Below are 20,513 nucleotides of genomic sequence, written 5' to 3' on the forward strand. Positions count from 1 at the left end.
GCCGTTCTGCTAGCTATGCTAATGCTAGCTACCCAGAGTAGCATAGCCAAATGCCTTCTTCTTCTTCTTCTTTGAGTTTTATGGCGGTTGGCAAACATAGCTATATATCGTCGCTGTCGTTCCAGGACCTCGAATCTCCAAAACAGCAACTTTTCAGGAAGTTAAAAAAACGTGTTTGCTCTTAAAATACTGAACTAAACGTCGTCAAAGTTGGCACATGTCTTAATTATAGTTAGTTTCCGGCTGAATGTGTCATTACTTTATTAATATCTTACCTGGATAAGCTCAAATGATGTTGTTTATATTATCAGTCTGACTTGGAAGCACTCTCTCCCGGCCAGTCAGGCGGGGGAGAAGTGGTATGCTCATGCACGAGCCCCAAGCTCCGGGGCGCGCGCAGCAGCAGCCCTCCTCGCCTCTCATGGCCGAGGCGGGGGCTTTGGCATTGGGATGAGAACAGTCTGACATAACGTAGCGTTAACGTTACTTTATTCTCGTCAGAAAACACTCCGATTTGCATGTTAAAACAAGTTTGCAGTCTAGGAATAACGGGAAAACATTTGATTGATCTATTAACGTCAGAGGAAGCCAGGATTAGTCAAAACGATATGAGAAATACACAGCACGTCTGCCGTGTGACTTTTCCGGGTTTACTGTTCTGCGTGGGGGGGTACAGACGGAGGTAGGGGACAAATTTTGAGGTTTTACTGACAGATTGAGGGGGATTGGCATTACGAGATTTACTCACAAGCTCGTTTTAATGCTTTTCCATTGGTTGCATTTGGTAAAAACCACACAGAGATGTGAAGGGTGACCAATGGCACTGATTTATGACAAAAAGTAAAAAAGTGATAAAAGGGACATTCAAGGTCCTGGAACGACAGCGTGCATTACCGCCACCTACTGGAGTTTGATATTAGCCAAATGCCTGAGGGGTGGGCGTGGACTTAGAAAACAACGAGCCCAGTGCATTGTGGGAAGTGGAGGATTTCTGCCCCCTGCACCCACCCCACACAGTGGATTTTCTTTGATTTTTCAGGCTATGAACAACTGATTCAAAAAATTTCAACGGATTCCAACTCCATAGGTGCATTACATTTAATAGATCTTCATATTCACCACGGTAAAGCCATCCTTTAAGGGGTTGAATACTTCACGCTGAAACTGTTTTGTTAACATATTAAATTGGGTGTCATTTTCTTTTTTTCCTGTACATTATTTTTTTATACACTTAAGAGTAAGGGGTGAGCAGGTTGAAAACGTGTATTATGGCATCTAACAGCCATTAAATGGAGCACTTTATAATCCCCCTGCTCAGCTACCCCACACACAGACTAACATGTAACCCTCCACCCCTCCCACGCATACACACACGCATGCACACACACCCACATACATACAGGAATTAAATGGGGGGGAAAGGGGGATGCGGAAAGGGAAAAGAAACCATAACCAAAAAACTTGTTTTGCCCAGTGATGTTGATGCTGTGTTGAAGTGTTAGTGGTAGTAAGTGGAAGCTCAACAAAGTGTTTATCTCTGAATCAGTCTCAGATAACAAAGCATCATTCCCACATCATGTATTGTAGGCTATAGGCTGTAACAACCAAGCCAAGGCAGTTCTCCCCCTTTGTGTTTCCAACAGTGAGCTATCTCCGAGCTCCGTTTGTGAAGCCAGTGTGGAAGTAACCATTATTTCGAATGGCCTGCAGGCTGGCCACTGGCTGCATAAAGGAGTCCAATTAATGAAAGTGAATTGGAAAATGGTGCTACTTTTCACTTAATTTATGGCCCCAGTAAACACTTTCCTGACGAGTTTGGCCTCAGTTGCTAGTTTCAAGTCTTCTTCAATGCAGCATGATGTTCATTTAGTAAATTACGGTCCCATTTATAAAATAGACGATTAAAAAATACTATGCTTTGGGGTGTGATTGACAGGTCACCTGTCCAGTGATCGCGCAGTTCGCTAATCACGGACCAATAGCAGGCCGCGCTCCAGCTCTTCTTGTCCAAATTTATGTAATTTCTCTCTCCAAATAACCAAGATGGCAATGGTGAAAATGCCAACCTTAACGGCGGGGACACACCGGTACGCGCAACTTGCGCGACAGAGAGTGTCCACTCTGCTCGTCCGCTATATATTTTGCCCAGATCTACTGTCTTCATTATCATGGGTAGTAAATAACGACATAAATATATGTAGTATGCGGTGCTGGGAGCACACAGGGGTATTTTACAACTTTTGGGTGAACTACCCTTTAAATACTCCAACCCAGCAACCAGGTTCAAAAATAGTGTTTGACACAGGTGACCAAAAGGAAGCGCATCGAGACAAGTATTTCCCCTAAGATCACAGTTTTATTAACCAGTTTAACAAACATTAAAACCAACAACTTTAATATGCTAAATGGGTTAAAAATATAAAAAGGTAGCCTTTAAAAGGCCTAAACCTGCTGCAGGACGTAGGCCGCAGCCGACGGCAGTGGGGGTAAATGTCCGGGGACAGAGCAACTAAATGCACTACAGGGCAGCCACAAATAACACAGCACACGGGTGAGTAAAATCAATAAGGGACAAAATCCAAAACGGAGTGCAAAGTCACTAGAACACGTATGGAGCCCTGGTCAAAATCTCTGTTACTACCCCCCACGGACCGGTCGGCCAACCTCCTATCCTGCAGCAATCCTATAGAGACAAGGAGAAACGTTTCAGTACATAGGCTGATGCAGTAGCTACCTAGTTAGCCAATATGTTCTTGGAGGAGATTGTAGAAAATAATGGACGCCACGTAGGGCTGGGACATGGAATGGAACACAAAATCAAACCAAACGAAATCAAACAAAACAAAACAGCAGTGGCAGTGTCTATAAAAGAACACAATTTACATTATTATACCTGCTGACACAAACCCAATAAGCCATCCTATACTAAACGTAATTTATATCGTTACCTTGGCTTATTTCCCAAATACCCTGTAATGGGCAGCTCAACACACGACGAGGGGGAGAGCACAGGGATCGTCACGTAGTACTGGACCTGGGCATATAAAAGGGTAATTTAACACAGGGAAATGATGGCTCCACGTAATTTACAATAAACTCAATAACTACCTACCAGGAGCAACGACTAAAACACTTACTGGGAACAGCACCGCCAAACCCTCCTGCCGTACCAGGAGCCAAAGAGAGAGAGGGAAGCCTACTGTGGCACGGCTTTTATGTCCTACCAAACAATTTGGACCAGGAAGTAGGCGGTGTCCTACCAGACGGGAGCTCGGGAGGGACATTCACTACCGGCTACATCTTCCCTAGGGTTCTTAAATTGGCGGCCCGACAATTACCTATGACCAGGGGCGAAACACAGCTGCTGTCATACTACTAGAGCCAGGTACCCGGGAATGTGCAGCCCCCCCCTCCTTTTTCTCTCACCGGCCCTGGGAGGTGATGCCGATTACCATGTGTCCCGGCCGTTGTCCGGGCCGTCCTCCGGAGGGCTGTGGGTCTTTGGTCAGAGGGGTGTGTGGCTTCTGGGGCTTCGGCTGGCATATGGACAGAGACCCCAGGATTTCCTAGGCGGGGTGGTGGCGCGTCAGCTTGCGCAACCGGCAGTTGGACATTACCAGAGGTATGGAGGGCCCAACGGCCATCGTCCGAGTCTCCATCCTCCCTCGGGACTTGTGGCTGTACTGGGCCAGTTTGCTGGGGCTGTGGATACCGGGTAGATGGGACCGGCTTCAACATCGCCCGGTGAACTTGCCGCCATTGGGTGGTGTCATGCAGAGGGGCAATGGAATACACAGCTTGATCGGGTGGAGGGGCCTTCATGATCCTGTACAAGACAGGGCTCCAGGCATCTTGAATTTTATTTCGTCCTTGGTGGGAGTGGTCCCGAAGATAGACCAACAGCTGTTCGCCCAGGTGGTCGGCTCTCACCTTGGTGTCATGTCTCTCGTTCCGCATGTGTGCCGCAGCCCTCATCCTCTCCCTGGCACAGTCAAACACCACCTGGAGGCGTTTCTGGTGCTCCTGGACCCACCGACAGACTCCTGCGCCTTCGGCATCATGGACCCGACCCAGGAGGAAGTCCACTGGAAGCTGGGGCTCTTGACCAAACATCAACATATATGGAGACTCACCGGTTGACTGATGAATGGTGGTGTTATAGTTGAACACCAGGTGGGGAAGATACTCCAGCCACTGGCATTTAAGTTCAGGGGGAAGAGTGTGCAGTAGGTCATGCATGGTCCTATTAAAGCATTCACTGTCCATTCCCCTGTGGGTGGTATGGGGTGGTGCGGGTCTTCTGGATGCCATAAAGTTCACAGAGCTGCTGGATCAGAGCGCTTTCAAAATTTCTGCCCTGGTCCGAATGAATGCGGGCCGGAACCCCAAACCGGTGGAACCATTCCTTCACCAGCACCTGCGCCACGGTGGAAGCCCTCTGGTCTCGGGTGGGAATAGCCTGTGTAAATTTCGTAAACACATCAGTTATTACCAGTACTTGCTCTCTGCCATCTCAGGACGGTTCCAAAAATGAAAAATCAATAGCTAGGATCTGGTTAGGTCTGGCTGCTAGCAGATATTCATGGGGACTCTGACCTGTGGCTGAGTCTGTTTCGCCACTGCGCACCTTTCACACTGTTTACACCACTGCTTTATGTCTTCCCCCATCCCCGGCCAGTAACAGCGTTGTTTCACGAGTTCAGTGGTTCTCTCCATGCCCTGGTGACCATGGTTCTGATGTAGCTGCTGTAACACTTCTCCCTTCAGGCACTCCGGCAAGAGTAGCTGCTGGATCTCCTCTCCCCCCTCCGGCCTCAAAATGATGCGATGAAGAAGGCCTTCCACCACCTGGATACGGTCCCACTGCCTCACCATCCCTCGTGTCGCCGCTGGCAGCGCTTCTCTTTCCGCTCGGCTGGGCCTCCTCTGTTGCCGCCAAAAGGGAAGGAAAGCACTGATGGCTGGGTCGTGCTCCTGGAGGGTCTTTAAGTCAGTTGGAGTGCGAGTGGGCAGGACTGAGATGGCAGCTTGGATGGCGTGCTGATAGGAGTCTGTCTTTGGGGGCTGCTGCAGGACGCCAGGGACTGCGGTACCGGGCAGGACACACTCCCGAATCTCCTCACACTGTCTGGAAAGAGCATCAGCATTTTTATTAATTCTTCCCGGACGATATTTTACCGTGTAGTTGAATGCTGAGAGCTCTCCTACCCACCGCTGTTCGGTGGCCCCCAGTTTAGCCGTTGCCAAATAGCTGAGAGGATTGTTGTCGGTCCACACGACACAGTGTTGGCCCCACAGATACTCACGGAACTTCTCCGTCATGGCCCACTTCATGCCCAGAAATTCCAGTTTCATGGAGCTATAGTTTTTTTCAGGGGGTTTCAGGCTTCGGCTGGCGTAGGCGATGGGCCTCACTCTTCCTTCCTGTTCTTGTGACAGCACAGCTCCCAGCCCGCTGTGGCTTGCATCCACTTCTAAAATGAAGGGCAGGGAAAAATCTGCGAATGCCAGTATAGGCGTGTTTACCAATTTACTCTTGAGGCCCTGGAAGCTCTCCTCGCATGCGGCCGTCCAGGCCTGCTGCAGTGGCATGGATCAGCCTCTCCGGGATTTCCCGTTGGTCATCTCAGCCCCCAGCCGGTTTAATGGAGCTGCCAGCTTTGAAAACCCTTCCACAAACCGCCTGTAATAGCTGGCGAATCCTACAAAGGACTTTAACTCAGACACGTTAGTTGGACGCGGCCACTCCGCCACAGCCGAAACCTTGCTGGGATCTGTTGAGACCCCCTCAGATGAAATGTAGTGCCCCAGATACTGTACCTCCTTCTGGAAAAAACAACATTTCTCCAGTTTCGCCTTTAGGCCCTCCTGTTGCAGACGGTTTAGGACCCGTTCCAGGCGCTGCAACATGCTTTTCCACATCTGTTGAAAAAACAATAATGTCATCGAGATACAGCAACAGAGAGTGACAGTTCTGGGACCCAAACATACGCTCCATGAGCCGCTGAAAGGTGCTTGGTGCATTGCACAACCCGAAAGGCATACGATTGAATTCAAATAGCCCAAAGGGTGTGCAAAAGGCAGTCTTGTGTTTGTCCTTCTCAGTCACCGGGACCTGATTATATCCACTGGTTAAATCAAGTGTTGAAAACCACTTTGCCCCCGACAGGGAATCCAGCGACTCCTCGATGCAGGGAAGCGGAAATGCGTCCTTCCGAGTCTTACTGTTGAGCTGCCGGTAGTCAACACATAGGCGGAGTGTGCCATCCTTTTTCCGCACCAGCACTATGGGGGAGGCGTAGGGGCTGCTGCTCTCCCGGATAACCTGGCTCTCCAACAGCTGTTGAATGTGGGTTTTCACTGCATCATAATCAGAGGGTGGAATACGTCTGTACCTCTGCCTAACAGGAATGTCATCTAACACAGGGATGTCATGGGAGACCAGATTTGTACACCCTATGTCACCTTCAAAAGCAGAAAACACATGTTCATATTTAAACAGGAGGGACTTTACTCTGTCTTGTTCTACGGTGGAAAGGGCAGTTAGGTCTAGGGCCTGAATTTGTTTCTGGATAGGGCTAATTTGTCCAGCTTGAGTGTTAATAGTAGCTACCCTAGCCCCTAGACTGCCTACCTCAGTGATCCCAGCGGGTAAGTCAACTACATCTACCTGTATCAGTAGCCCTACCGAGCTACGGGGATGAAGAGTGACAGGAGTAGTACCCACATTTACCACCGGGACATAGGCTGTACTTCTAACCACTTTAAGAAGAGCCGGGGAGGTCAACAATCCCTCTGGGAGGGAAGTAGCGCCACTAAGAGGCTCGAGCAAAACTGTGCCAGGTGACTCGCAAAGTAAGGAAGAACAAGTTGCCGCAATAAATTTAATTGTTCCAGCTGGTATATGGATAGGTTTTCCACCCCTGACCCTGGCTATCCTACTCCCATGCTGCGGTGGATTTGCTTGCATGCGATGGCAGTACTGTAGGGCTTGTTGCCATGATTCCGGGACATTGGCAGGGGGGCGATCTAGCACTGTTTGGCCATGTTCACTAAACAACTCATTGTAACACTGCCAGATGACATTCATACCCAGTACACCCGGCATCGGTGATTGCATGGCTGGCCCTGGGGGGTCTTTTACAACTAGCCACCCTCGCCTGGGAATTGTTTTCCCTAGAACCACCACATCTAATTCAACATAGCCTACATATGGAATGTCTAACCCGTTTGCCGCTTTGAGTTGCAGCCAGTGGCAAGCTTTGACTTGTTCCTGGAAATGCAGTCTAAAACTAGAACGACCGCAACGCGGACTTATGCCTCCACCATTAGTTAATTCTTGAGTCCAAATCGCCATTTGAGGCAAATTGGAAGAAATTCCGTCAAGGCGCTCCTGTGATGTTGCGTTACAGAGCTTGGAAATTGGGTGTGTGAGAGGTCACAGTGACCTTGACCTTTGACCACCAAAATGTAATCAGTTCATCCTTGAGTCGAAGTCGATGTTTGAGACAAGTTAGATTAAATTGCGTCAAGGCATTCCTGAGATATCGCGTTAACAAGCTTGAAAATGGCGTTTGAGAGCTCACCTTGACCTTTGACCTTTGACCACCAAACTAATCAGATCATCCTTGAGTCTAAGGCGATGTTTGAGGCAAATTTGATGAAATTCCGTCAAGGCATTCGTGAGATATCGCATTAACAAGCAGGAAAATGGCGTTTGAGAGGTCACAGTGACCTTGACCTTTGACCTTGGACCACCAAAATGTAATCAGATCATCCTTGGGCCTAAGTGAATGTTTAAGGCGAATCTGATGAAATTTTGTCAAGTTGTTCCTCAGATATTGCGTTAACAAGCTTGAAAATGGCGTTCGAGAGGTCACAGTGACCTTGACCTTTGACCTTGGACCACCAAAATCTAATCAGATCATCCTTGAGCCTAAGTGAATGTTTAAGGCGAATCTGATGAAATTTCGTCAAGTTGTTCCTCAGATCGCATTAACAAGCTTGAAAATGGCGTTCGAGAGGGCACAGTGACCTTGACCTTTGACCTTGGACCACCAAAATCTAATCAGATCATCCTTGAGCCTAAGTGAATGTTTAAGGCGAATCTGATGAAATTTCGTCAAGTTGTTCCTCAGATATCGCGTTAACAAGCTTGAAAATGGCGTTCGAGAGGTCACAGTGACCTTGACCTTTGACCTTGGACCACCAAAATCTAATCAGATCATCGTTGAGCCTAAGTGAATGTTTAAGGCGAATCTGATGAAATTCCGTCAAGGCGTTCCTCAGATATGGCGTTAACAAACATCCGTACGGACGGACATCCGTACGGACGGCCGGCCGTACGTACGTACGTACGTACGTACGTACGTACGGACGGACAACCCGGATCCATAATGCCTTCGGCCTGGCTTCACCGGCGGAGGCATAAAAACTCTCCCGAATGGTTGACACATTAGACCCTGTATCCAGTAAACAGTTCACTACCACCCCCCCTAACCTCACAGCCACTTCCCGGCAGCGGCCTGTCAAATGGGAGGTGGTGGACGGGCTTACCGGATGGTCGCGACCCACGCTGGCAACGAAGTCGGTGTGGCTGGATAGATGAGGGGCCAAGGTTTCCCCCGACTGCGAGGTCACAGCTGCCTGAACCCGTGGGAGGTGACTGGGCGAAGAAAGGGCTGGACGAGGGACCCTCTCGTTGTCACAGTCGGCTGCATAGTGGCCCGGCCTTCTACAACGCCGACAGATCACTGTTCTAGAATCATTGGCTCTGGGCTTACTGAGGTGTGCCTGCAATGCTAAGAGGTTTTGTGTCAGCAAGTTAATCTGCTCTTGCTGTTTCAGCAGCATAGCCTTCAAATCTATCATGTCTGAGGGCATCAAACTATTTTGGTGCTGGCTTGTTCTGGCTGGACCCCTGGAGGACTGCATTGTACATACAGAGGGGACAGAGTAGCTTCTTGGCCTACCTTCAGTTGGCTTTCCCTCCCGTTCCCAACGAATCGCCGCTGCTCGGACCTCTAGTAAAGTCAGCTGGGGGGTCTGCCGGACCAATTGTTTGAGCTCCCTGCGTAAAGAAGGTTCACTCACATTTTCCACAAATTGGTCACTTAACAAGACATCAGCATTAGGCATGTTGTCAGGAGCACTGTGTTTAACCTTTTCCATCAGAGGAAACAAGGCAGGGGAAAACTCCTGCAATGATTCTCCCTCCAGCTGCTTCCTAGAATTTTTTTTTTCCTGCAGTAGAACATAGGGTCTCGAGCAGCCATACAATTCCCTGAGAACAGCCAACACTTTTTCTCGGTCCTCCCTTTCTGCCCTCGGCCGAAACCGGATCTCGTCCTTGGGTTCACCCTCTAAATGGTCAACAATAAAATAGGCTTGATCAAGGGGGCCCAGCTTCCTAGCTCTAATGCTAGCCTGCACCTCCTCCACCATCATTCTATGCCCACCCCAGAAGTACCCCTGAAAATGGGGCACTTTCTTTCTCTGGGGAGGTATAGCAAGCGCTCTGTGGCCACCGTTCCTGGTGGAGCAGAGGAGGGTCCAGGGGCCAGGTCCACTCGCCCCTGCAGTAGTTCCTTTTCAGCCTGCAATTGTCGCACCAGGTCTCTCAGCTCCTGCACTTCGGCCATGATGAGTCAGTGGCCCCATTCCAGCCGATGTGCCAACTGCAACAAAAACTATTCCAACTACAATCCAAAAAAATGCTTGTCCCTTCAGCCCACCTAATGGTCACTGTGTCTTTGCCGACAACGCCAGAATGTAGTATGCGGTGCTGGGAGCACACAGGGGTATTTTACAACTTTTGGGTGAACTACCCTTTAAATACTCCAACCCAGCAACCAGGTTCAAAAATAGTGTTTGACACAGGTGACCAAAAGGAAGCGCATCGAGACAAGTATTTCCCCCAAGATCACAGTTTTATTGGCTAACAACCAGTTAAACAAACATTAAAACCAACAACTTTAATATGCTAAATGGGTTAAAGATATAAAAAGGTAGCCTTTAAAAGGCCTAAACCTGCTGCAGGACGTAGGCCGCAGCCGACGGCAGTGGGGGTAAATGTCCGGGGAAAGAGCAACTAAATGCACTACAGGGCAGCCACAAATAACACAGCACACGGGTGAGTAAAATCAATAAGGGATAAAATCCAAAACGGAGTGCAAAGTCACTAGAACACGTATGGAGCCCTGGTCAAAATCTCTGTTACTACCCCCCACGGACCGGTCGGCCAACCTGCTATCCTGCAGCGATCCTATAGAGACAAGGAGAAACGTTTCAGTACATAGGCTGATGCAGTAGCTACCTAGTTAGCCAATATGTTCTTGGAGGAGATTGTAGAAAATAATGGACGCCACGTAGGGCTGGGACATGGAATGGAACACAAAATCAAACCAAACGAAATCAAACAAAACAAAACAGCAGTGGCAGTGTCTATAAAAGAACACAATTTACATTATTATACCTGCTGACACAAACCCAATAAGCCATCCTATACTAAACGTAATTTATATCGTTACCTTGGCTTATTTCCCAAATACCCTGTAATGGGCAGCTCAACACACGACGAGGGGGAGAGCACAGGGATCGTCACGTAGTACTGGACCTGGGCATATAAAAGGGTAATTTAACACAGGGAAATGATGGCTCCACGTAATTTACAATAAACTCAATAACTACCTACCAGGAGCAACGCAGCCTGAGCACAGTGGATGCCTACGTGCCACGCCGGGAGCCAGGAAACAGGCTATATCTGGGCATATGAAAACAGAAGGTAATTAGGGACCGTTCGTTATTTAGGGAAGGGGCCACTGGAGGAAAATAGGGGAGGGTAATCTTGTTTTAAATTTAGTTTGAGGGAGGGTACACTCTCTTTAATTTGAGTCCAGGGGAGGGTATACAATTTTGATTAGATAAAAATATATAAACTTTTTGTTTGTGTGTAATGTTTGCTTTTCGGACTTCAACAACTACTGAGTTGCTTCATTTACACCCCTCCTGTCCAAACTGTTTGGTATGTCCCGGTGCATTGTTTCTCTTTGGCGGTCTGATCTGTCGATCTTTGTGCTTGGCCTATCCAGACAGTAGGCGTGTACAGTATCTGGCGAATCAGTGGCGCTTTTCTGGTGATTCCGCGGCTGCTGGGCTCTGTTTGCCTCGACGGAGGGCTGGGGTCTTGTACGCACCGCTGCGGTAACCTATACCTTCATACCAGCGAGGCTGCGACAGGCTGGTGTGCTGTTGCTGCTTTATTTCGGGAGCGCGAGCCCCAGAGGTGTCTTTCGTAACGAGTGGCTGACTCATTGTGATACATTAGTTTGATTTGATTGTATAACTTACTGTGTAAGACCACCATCCTGCCGGAGCCCTACACGTAATTATTGTTGCTGCGTGCTATCATGACGTGGTGATATGTAACAAGTGTCAACCAACCTGTGCTGTGATGCTATGAGCTGTTTTAATTAAAACATATATATATATTTTTGTCGATAATAAAGATTCCTATTTTAATATTAAGCTGCTTCTTGGTGTGTGTGCCTTAACGGCGTTGGAGCCTGTGGCTGTGGTCTCTAGGTGCCACAATATGGAAGTAGGCTACATTTCCAGCACGAAAAGTCGAGCAAACAAACAGACATGGCATCACAAAATATATATATGTCGAGCAAACAAACAGACATGGCATCACAAAATATATATGGGCTCTATCGTTGCGCCAGATAAGTCTAGGAAGTCACAGTAGAACCGAGTTACGGCTCACTCATCTCCTAAATTACGTTAAGTCTACCAGGGATATTTATACCACCAGGATGACATATAGCCTATGTTTCACATAGGGTTGTGTTTTGATTTCGAGATTTTATTTTGTCCAATATTGAAATGTTCGACAATTGCATGTTGTGTTAACATTATTTCTATCTACCTTTCTATCTATTTAGGCTAATTTGGATGCTATTTGTTATCGAAATGTAGCTCAATGGATGCTGGGAGATTTTACATGTGTGGCTTTGTGCCTGTCTGCTGAGGGAGTGAGAGAGAGAGGGGGGGGACAGAGAGTGGAGAGTCCGCCACATAGAACCGGCTAACTTTTTTCCATCAGTCATTGACTGCTATTTAAACACAAATATTGATATACACAGACTGAAGATTGTTTCACAAGCGAAAATAGCATTATGTAGCGACCACAGGAGGCGGTCGCTCTGATTGGTGACAGTTCTGCTCTAAGAAGCGCAAAGGATTATGGGAGTTCATGTTCTTGTGGGAAGCTTGTTACTGTACAGTTAAAAACGTGGTTTAGTGATGTTGTGCTCATGTTTTGATTGCATTATGTGGTAATGGCAATGTTTGTGTGGCCAGGATGTTTAGTTTTACTATCAATGTAGCCATCACGACTGAGACTGTTAGTGTGTTTGATCACCTCTGGCCGGAGTTTCTGCATATGTTTGGTTAAAAGTAAGATATCGGTGTCAGTCCGCATTCTTCCACGCTCGCCACAATATTGTTTGGGGAGGGTTAATCATATTTTTCAAATCACTTGGGGAGGGTCAAGGAAAATATTTTTTGATCGGGGAAGGGGCACAGCTTTTTATTTCAGAGCACACCAAATCCCTCCAGTGACCCCCCTTCTAAATAACGAACGGTCCCTTAGAGTCACCAGCATTAACGTGAGCATTTACACCAGCGGACTAAAACACTTACTGGGAACAGCACCGCCAAACCCTCCTGCCGTACCAGGAGCCAAAGAGAGAGAGAGAGGGAAGCCTACTGAGGCACGGCTTTTATGTCCTACCAAACAATTTGGACCAGGAAGTAGGCGGTGTCCTACCAGACGGGAGCCCGGGAGGGACATTCACTACCGGCTACATATACAAAGTAATATGTTTGGGATAACTGTTAAACCCTTGTATCCCCCTTATATTTTTTGCCTGTTAAAACCCCTAATCCAGCAGCTGGATATTGATAGTCAATAGTTATTTGTTATATTCATAATAATTATTATAATTATTATTATGATTTTTATATTGATTCTTATCCATTGGTAACTTCATCCCTCATACCTCATATCAACATTTCATCCTTACTCAGAATTTTAACCCCTCAAATGCCAGTTTACTGTACTTACTGTACAATCAAATTTACAGTAGAAAAGACAAAATATGATTTTTTTGCCTTCCCATCAATGCCACCTGGATATCCCCCCGTGGGATTATTTTAGCCTTAGATTTGTTACATTTTTCGCGGAGGAATTATTTTGTTACTTATTTCATCTTTTGAGAATTGCAATCCTTATTATCCATCCATATGTTTTGCCTACCTGGCTGCTTGCCAGATATTGATCGATAAACGAAACGCGATGGCTCTCTGACACGGAAGTCCACAGGAAGTATCTGGAAGACGACCCGGATGTTGTTCATGAGCGATCTTTGACATCTGGGTGACTGGCCTGTGGTCACATGCTTTCTCCTCCTCAAACGGAGTGGAGAGACAGGCAGACGGCCGCAGTGGCACCTACAGCAGCATTAGCCGAGAAAGAGCCTCGTTTTACGGCATTGGATTCGCTGTGCATCGGTGCTTTGAGCGCACCTCAAACCGGGAGCTCTAGAGAGCTGCTACAACTACAGAACACGACGATATTAGACATCTAGACTCAAATTTCGACGCCGAATCCAGTCATGCGATTGCCGAGTTGCTACGACGAACGAGCGCAGAGATACGGACGTATTTTCAATGAAGGTAAGTTTCAGAAAAAATCATGAAACTGCTAATTTTCGACTGCCAGCTAATTTTCACAAAAAACATAAGCTAGCTTCATTGATCCATCAATCTCTGTCTCGTATATAGCTGGATATAATATCAAATAGCTGATGAATAAACTTAGTCCTGAACTGCTGAGCGGGCTATCTCAAGCCAGCAGTATCAGTATAAACTTAGACTTGACCTAATTTAATAATATGGCATCAGCCGACCCAGTAGCTCAGATATAAAATCAAATAGCTGGTGAATAAACTTAGTCCTGAACTGCTGAGCGGGCTATCTCAAGCCAGCAGTATCAGTATAAACTTAGACCTAGACTACCTAGACCTGAATTAGCAGTATAATATTAGTCATCCTAAATAATCCTAATAAATTTTGATTTGACCTAATTTTATTGTTGTCTATAGAGTTAGTTCCACCTCTGCGCAGATTCCCCCGCTCTCTTCTCTCTCTCCCCCTCAGGTGTCCTTCATTGGCCTGACGTACACCCCACCGCTGCAGCCCTAGGTCCGGCCGTCATCGCCCTAGCCACCTGTCGTCACTCTAGGCCATCTACCCACTACTCCTTCTACTGTCTGACACCCCGGGCTCATCACCATCACCGACCCCTATCCTCATCATCCTGGTCACCTGCTTGCCTAAGGGAAGGGGGGGGCGCCCCCCCAGCCCCCCCCCCCCCGCCGCCTCATCATCACCTCCAACTCCTATCCTCCCCTCCTCTTAATCATCACCTCCGACTCCTATCCTCCCCTCCCCTCCTCTTAATCCATGTCACCAACGCGGACTCATGGATTCCTCAGATCATCCTCATGGAACTCCCAATCTTGTTACCCCTTTTTGTCACCTAGCTAATTAACTAGTATTCTCTAAACCTACGAACACTTAAAGACTGCATTTTCTATTTCTTTTTGGACTCTACTTTTTAGATTTTCAACTCCCTTCCCTGATCTTAGGATAATTTAAAAATTACATTTTTATATCCCTTCTGTTGGACTCTTTTTTACATTTTCAATTTTCTGTTCTCTTGTACATTTTATTTCCATAATAAACCATTCACAGAGTTTCATTATCGGAAACTCTGTGCATGGTTTAGCCCGGCATCTCTCGGCCTGTCTCGGAGGGGAGTCCCCAGATGGGGGTCCGCTGCTGTGGCCTGGGTGGGCCCGTCCCCCGCGTGGCCTGCTCTCACGCTCTCAGTCACTATGCTGGTGGCTGGGGGCTGGGGGGGCGGGTCGCGTGGGGGCTGGGTCCGCCCGGGCCGCAGCAATTGGCCCCTAGCACAACGACCTCACAAGGTTCCTCCTCAGCCAAGTCACTGGGGCAATCCATGCGGCGATCCATATGGTGGAAAGGTTTTCTTGCGTTCACTGGGGGTGAGGGGGTGCCGCTGTGTCCCGGCCTGGCCTTCCCTCCCACGCCTTATGTGGGCGGGGGCCGGGTCGGGGGGCATCGGTGCTCTTCATCACTGGTCGAGGGCTGCCGGTTGGTTTAGAACAGCCTAGGTAGGCGATAGATTAGCTACAGCCTAAGGCTGACCTGTTAGTGTTCAGGCTAAAGGGTAGGATAGGGTAGGATAGGCCAGATTAGGCTGTAGATTAGCTAGATACTATGTCCCAGTTAGCTCTGGTTAATGCTTAGAGTAGTCAGTTGTCTGATCTTCCCCCCCCCCCTCTCTTTCCCCCTTCCCCCGCTTCTTCCCTTCTTCCCCCTTCTTGTTCTCCTCTCTTTCCATGCTCTTTCCTCCCCCACATCCCACCGCCCCCCCCTCCCTTCTCCTGCTCTCTCCTCATTCTCCCCCCCTCTGCTCCTTCTCCTCTTCTCCCCTATTTTCCTGAATCCCTGCCACTTCCTGCTCTCCCTTCTCTCACATTCCCCCTGCTCTCCTTCCCCTGCACCCTCCCACCTCTCCTTCTCTGCCTCTCTGTCCTCCCCCCTCTCTCACATTCCCCCTGCTCTCCTTCCCCTGCACCCTCCCACCTCTCCTTCTCTGTTCTCTCCTCCTCCACATTTCCCATTTTCCCCCCACCCTCGCCCTAATCCGGGCCCGTATCCTACTCCCTCCCTCCACCCTAGACCCTACCTCTACTCTCTGTCCTCCCCCCTCTCTCACATTCCCCCTGCTCTCCTTCCCCTGCACCCTCCCACCTCTCCTTCTCTGTTCTCCCCTCCTCCACATTTCCCATTTCTCCCCACCCTCGCCCTAATCCGGGCCCGTATCCTACTCCCTCCCTCCACCCTAGACCCTACCTCTACTCTACCTCCCCTGTACCCTTCCACCTCTCCTTCTCTGTTCTCTCCTCCTCTCTGTCCTCTCCCCTCTCTCACATTCCCACTGCTCTCCTTCCCCTGCGCCCTCCCACCTCTCCTTCTCTGTTCTCTCCTCCTCTCTGCCCTCTCCTCCCTCTCACATTCCCCCTGCTCTCCCTCCCCTGCACCCTCTCCTTCTCTGTTCTCTCCTCCTCCACATTTCCCATTTCTCCCCACCCTCGCCCTAATCCGGGCCCGTATCCTACTCCCTCCCCTCCCCCAACCCTAGACCCTACCCCTACCCTGGCTCTCCCTCCCCTGCACCCTCATCTCTCCTCCTCTGTTCTCTCCTCCTCCACATTTCCTATTTTCTCCCCACCTCCCCCCTCTCCTCCCTCCTCCCTCTCCCTCCCTCCTCCACTCTCCTGCTTTCTTCAAATGTTCAAATGTTATCTTTATTCTGTATATTCTTGTTACTGTGTGTTAGCTAGAATCAGCTAGACATACTTTCTGTGAAGCCCTCTGAGACATGCTTGTGAATTAGGGCTATATAAATAAACTTGACTTGACTTGACTTGTCTAAAGGCTTCAAATCAGTAGTTCGTACTGGAAAATCCGGGTTCCCAGGTCATGTGACATGTTGCTATGACGACCACTGTACTGTGTATTTCATGTTAAACTGCATGCAATTGGCTGCTATGCCAGCACTGATCAAATACAGGGGCGGGGCCAGACACAATAGAAGCTACAAATTTGATGTATTGACTTGAGCTGAGAGGTGTAAGATCAGAAAAATAATTATTTTTGGGGAAAGTAGGTGGGAGTCAAAAAGTTTTTTTTTGTTTTGTTGCTAAATTAACATTGAAATCAATGGGAAAAATATGCAATGGATTTTGAATGCTTGTAACTCCACCAAATTGTTCAACCAACTCCAAGGTTAGATATTAAGGTCAAATTTAAAGGTGTTTAATCCAGGATGCCCGCTGAAAAAAATAAAATAGATTAATTTTGTAAAAATTTCCTGGAGGTCTCAAAAAAGTGGTTTTAATGGTTTTAATACACCGGCTGCTGGATCTTAGGGGTTCTAACGTGATTATAGCACTTACTTTGTGCCAGGAACACTTTTTTAGGGTGGCGGAAGGGTGAATTACCATGATAAATCAAAAAAAAATTATGGGGAAAATTTCAGGCCTGAACACCCAAAACTTTTTTTTCCACAGAAAGAAAACCACACAAAATACACTTTACGATCCAGCTGCTGGACCAGGGGGGTACCTTCGGCATTATAAAATGCAATTGCATCATATTAAGTCTGTTCTCCTCCCGTTCTCCAAGTGCATGCTGTTGTAGAGAGAAGGCGAGTCCTATAGCTCTCTTGTTGCTCCGCAGGCAACGAGCCCCTAGAAGCCGCTCCCCCTCTCCAACTGCTGTTTCTCTCTTTCCACACTTCCAAAGGGGCAATCAACAACGTAAATAAACATTATTTTACTTTGAAATTGGTTTTATTTGAAGAATGTCCGGTTTCGGAGTTCCTGTCTGCCATGATCTGATCTGTTCTGCTTGACAGAGTCGCTCACGGGCGCAGACGGCCGCGCAAGAAAATAGAAATCCAGGCTGAGTTGCGCGGCATGAGCGTCCGCTGAGATGAGCGTGAGCTGCGCGCTGCGCGCAATTCGGGGTGCCATGGCACGAGTCCTATACCTCACGAGTCCGACACCTCACGAGTCCGAAAAAAGAGGCTAACTTCCCCCAGACCCTAACCCAAAACCTAACCTCTCCCACCCCCACGCCTAAACCTAACCTCCCCCAGACCCTAACCCAAAACCTAACCTCTCCCACCCCCACCCCCACGCCTAAACCTAACCTCCCCCAGACCCTAACCCAAAACCATGAGGTGTCGGACTCGTGAGGTATCGGACTCGTGAGGTATCGGACTACGGGGCAGTCCCCCAATTCGGTGTGGACTGACAGATCTGTTAACATGGTGTCCTAATGAAAACTGGCTGCGCACAAGGTCGCGAATGGTCGCGCTGCTCAGCTTACGTGCAGGAGTCGCGTGCGGTGTGCTTTCACCGTAAGGCTTCAAAATAGAAGTTCACAAAGCAATGGGTGACGTCAAATAGCTACGTCAGAGACAGTGGGATATCAGAGTGAGACACACCAACTTCGAGTCACTTCCTTTATCGGTCTCACCATGGCCACGCCCACTTAGGAGACCAGCCACACCCACTTAGGAGACTTGCGGCAGGTCCTGAGTCTATTGGAGTCAATGCAAGGTGTCAACGTGATCAGAGATTATGTCAGATTCGATTCCCCCATAGTCATCAAAGTAAATATTGGGCCCATTTTCCACAAACCTCATATCTTCTGAACATTCTGACACTATGTAATTTTTCAGACAGACAGATCAGGAGAAAATAAAATTTGTTTAAGACCTGTCTCTGAATCAGGAACAAACGCTCGCGAGATTTGGCAACAGGAGCTCATGTTAGCTGGGAGTGATTAGCTAAAGCTACATGTAAAGTTCGTTGATGTAGTAGCTAAATCTGTGGTTGGAAAAAAAATTAATCGAATATCTTAGTTCAAGATTCAAGATTTTCAAGATTCAAGATTTTTATTGTCACTCCATGGTACAAGTACCACGTGTGAAATTCTTGTGCAGTGGACTCCGTTTACGACATAGTACAAATAGGCAACAAGCAATGAGTAATAGGCAATAAGAAATAGGCATCAATAAGCAATAAGACAGCAATAAGGCAATAAGAAATAGGCATCAATAAGCAATAAGACAAGTCGGTGGCTTATACGACAGTGGCATATTCATTGCACATAGGTGCACATGTCATGTGCATACGTTAGACGTGTTCAGACATTCCAAATTCAACGTTTTATACATACATGTGCAAATAGCATGTACCTTATTAAACATACACTTAAATTTACAATTAAACGTTAGGCACCTTATTAAACATACACTTAAATTTACAATTAAACGTTAGGCATCCGTAATAGTAGCAGCTGCAGTACGGTACGGTACGACTACTGCACTATTTTGTGCATATTAAGGAGTCTCGTGGCCTGCGGGAAGAAACTGTTCCTCAAGCGTTTTGTGCGTGTTTTTGGAACCCTGTATCTCCTCCCTGAGGGTAGCAGGGAGAACAGGCTGTTGTGGGGATGGTTTGTGTCTTTGATGATCTTCAGGGACCTCCTGAGGCACCGCTGGTTGTACAGTTCGTGCAGTTCTGGCAGTTCACCTCCTGTTACGTGCTGGGCCGCGCGCCTCACCCTCCGTAGTTACAACTATATTGAACGAACAAGGGTCAGCTTTGTATTTATATGTGTGGTGTGTGTGGAGTTTGGGAACTCACAATCTATAGCTCAAGTTAGCTTGCTAGGTCAGCACTAACCCCACATCACCAGGCTCTCTTTCCCACAACACTTCAAGCTGAGACGTGACCACGTGACCATCTGAATAAATGCCCATAACATAAGCTTCAAGGCATTAATGTAGTCCCATTCCACATACAAAATAAATATGAAGACCACTGAAGAGATTCATTGTGTATGGGGGGGGGTGGCGTACGGGTACGGTGGTGCAGTCGGTAGCGCTGTCGCCTCACAGTCAGAAGGTCCTGGGTTCGATTCTCGCCTGGGACACTGTGGGCGCTGTGGTTGTGTTCCCCCCCATATCTTCAGTGCCTACTGCCCAGGTGGGGTATCTCGTCGTAAGGGCCTTTCTCTCTGTGTGGAGTTTGCATGTTCTCCCCGTGCTCCCCCAGGGGGTCCCTCCGTATATAACCCCCCCACTAAAAACATGCAGAAGATCAGATCGTCATCGTCATCGGACCAGTGACGACAACATCCGAAGTTGGTCTCCGGGCGCTGTGCGAGAAAGCGACCACTGCTCCTGGCCTGCCCCTCGGAGGAAAGGACATGCCTGGATGGGTTAAATGCAGAGGACACTTTTCACCGGCCACCGTCAGCGTGAGTGTGTTGTGGCCGCATGCATGTATTGTGGTGTTCGTGTGACAATAAAAGATGGGCTTGTCCGTTACGAGAGAGTATCCAACTGCCACTTCCATCTGTTGTTTTGTCCGTGCGTACAGTATTTGCCGATGTATGTGTGCGAGTGTGTGTCGACGGGTTGCTGCAATTCATATTTCCCCCATCTTTTTTTATTAGGTTGTTTACCAGCAGAGCCGAATACCGAGCAGTCGGGAAAGGTGGGGCGGTTTGAAACGGGGGGGTGGTATGCGGACGAATCGAGGACCATTTTTCTAAATTTGATCCAATTTCCGTAATTCTCAAGCCACCCGTTTTCTAAGGTCCCTCCACTCTCCTTTCCAGTATACAGGCAGAAGCCCAACCGTCGAGGCTTACAGAGTAATATAATCACCCACCCCACCCGGCCGCCACCCACACACACACACACTGATGTGGGCCCCTACCCACACTCACTCATGTGGGCCCCCACCACCACTATACTTACTGGCACAGCTGCAGCA

Source organism: Poromitra crassiceps, assembly GCF_964638095.1.
Source record: "Poromitra crassiceps genome assembly, chromosome: 2".
NCBI classification, from domain to species: Eukaryota; Metazoa; Chordata; class Actinopteri; order Beryciformes; family Melamphaidae; genus Poromitra; species Poromitra crassiceps.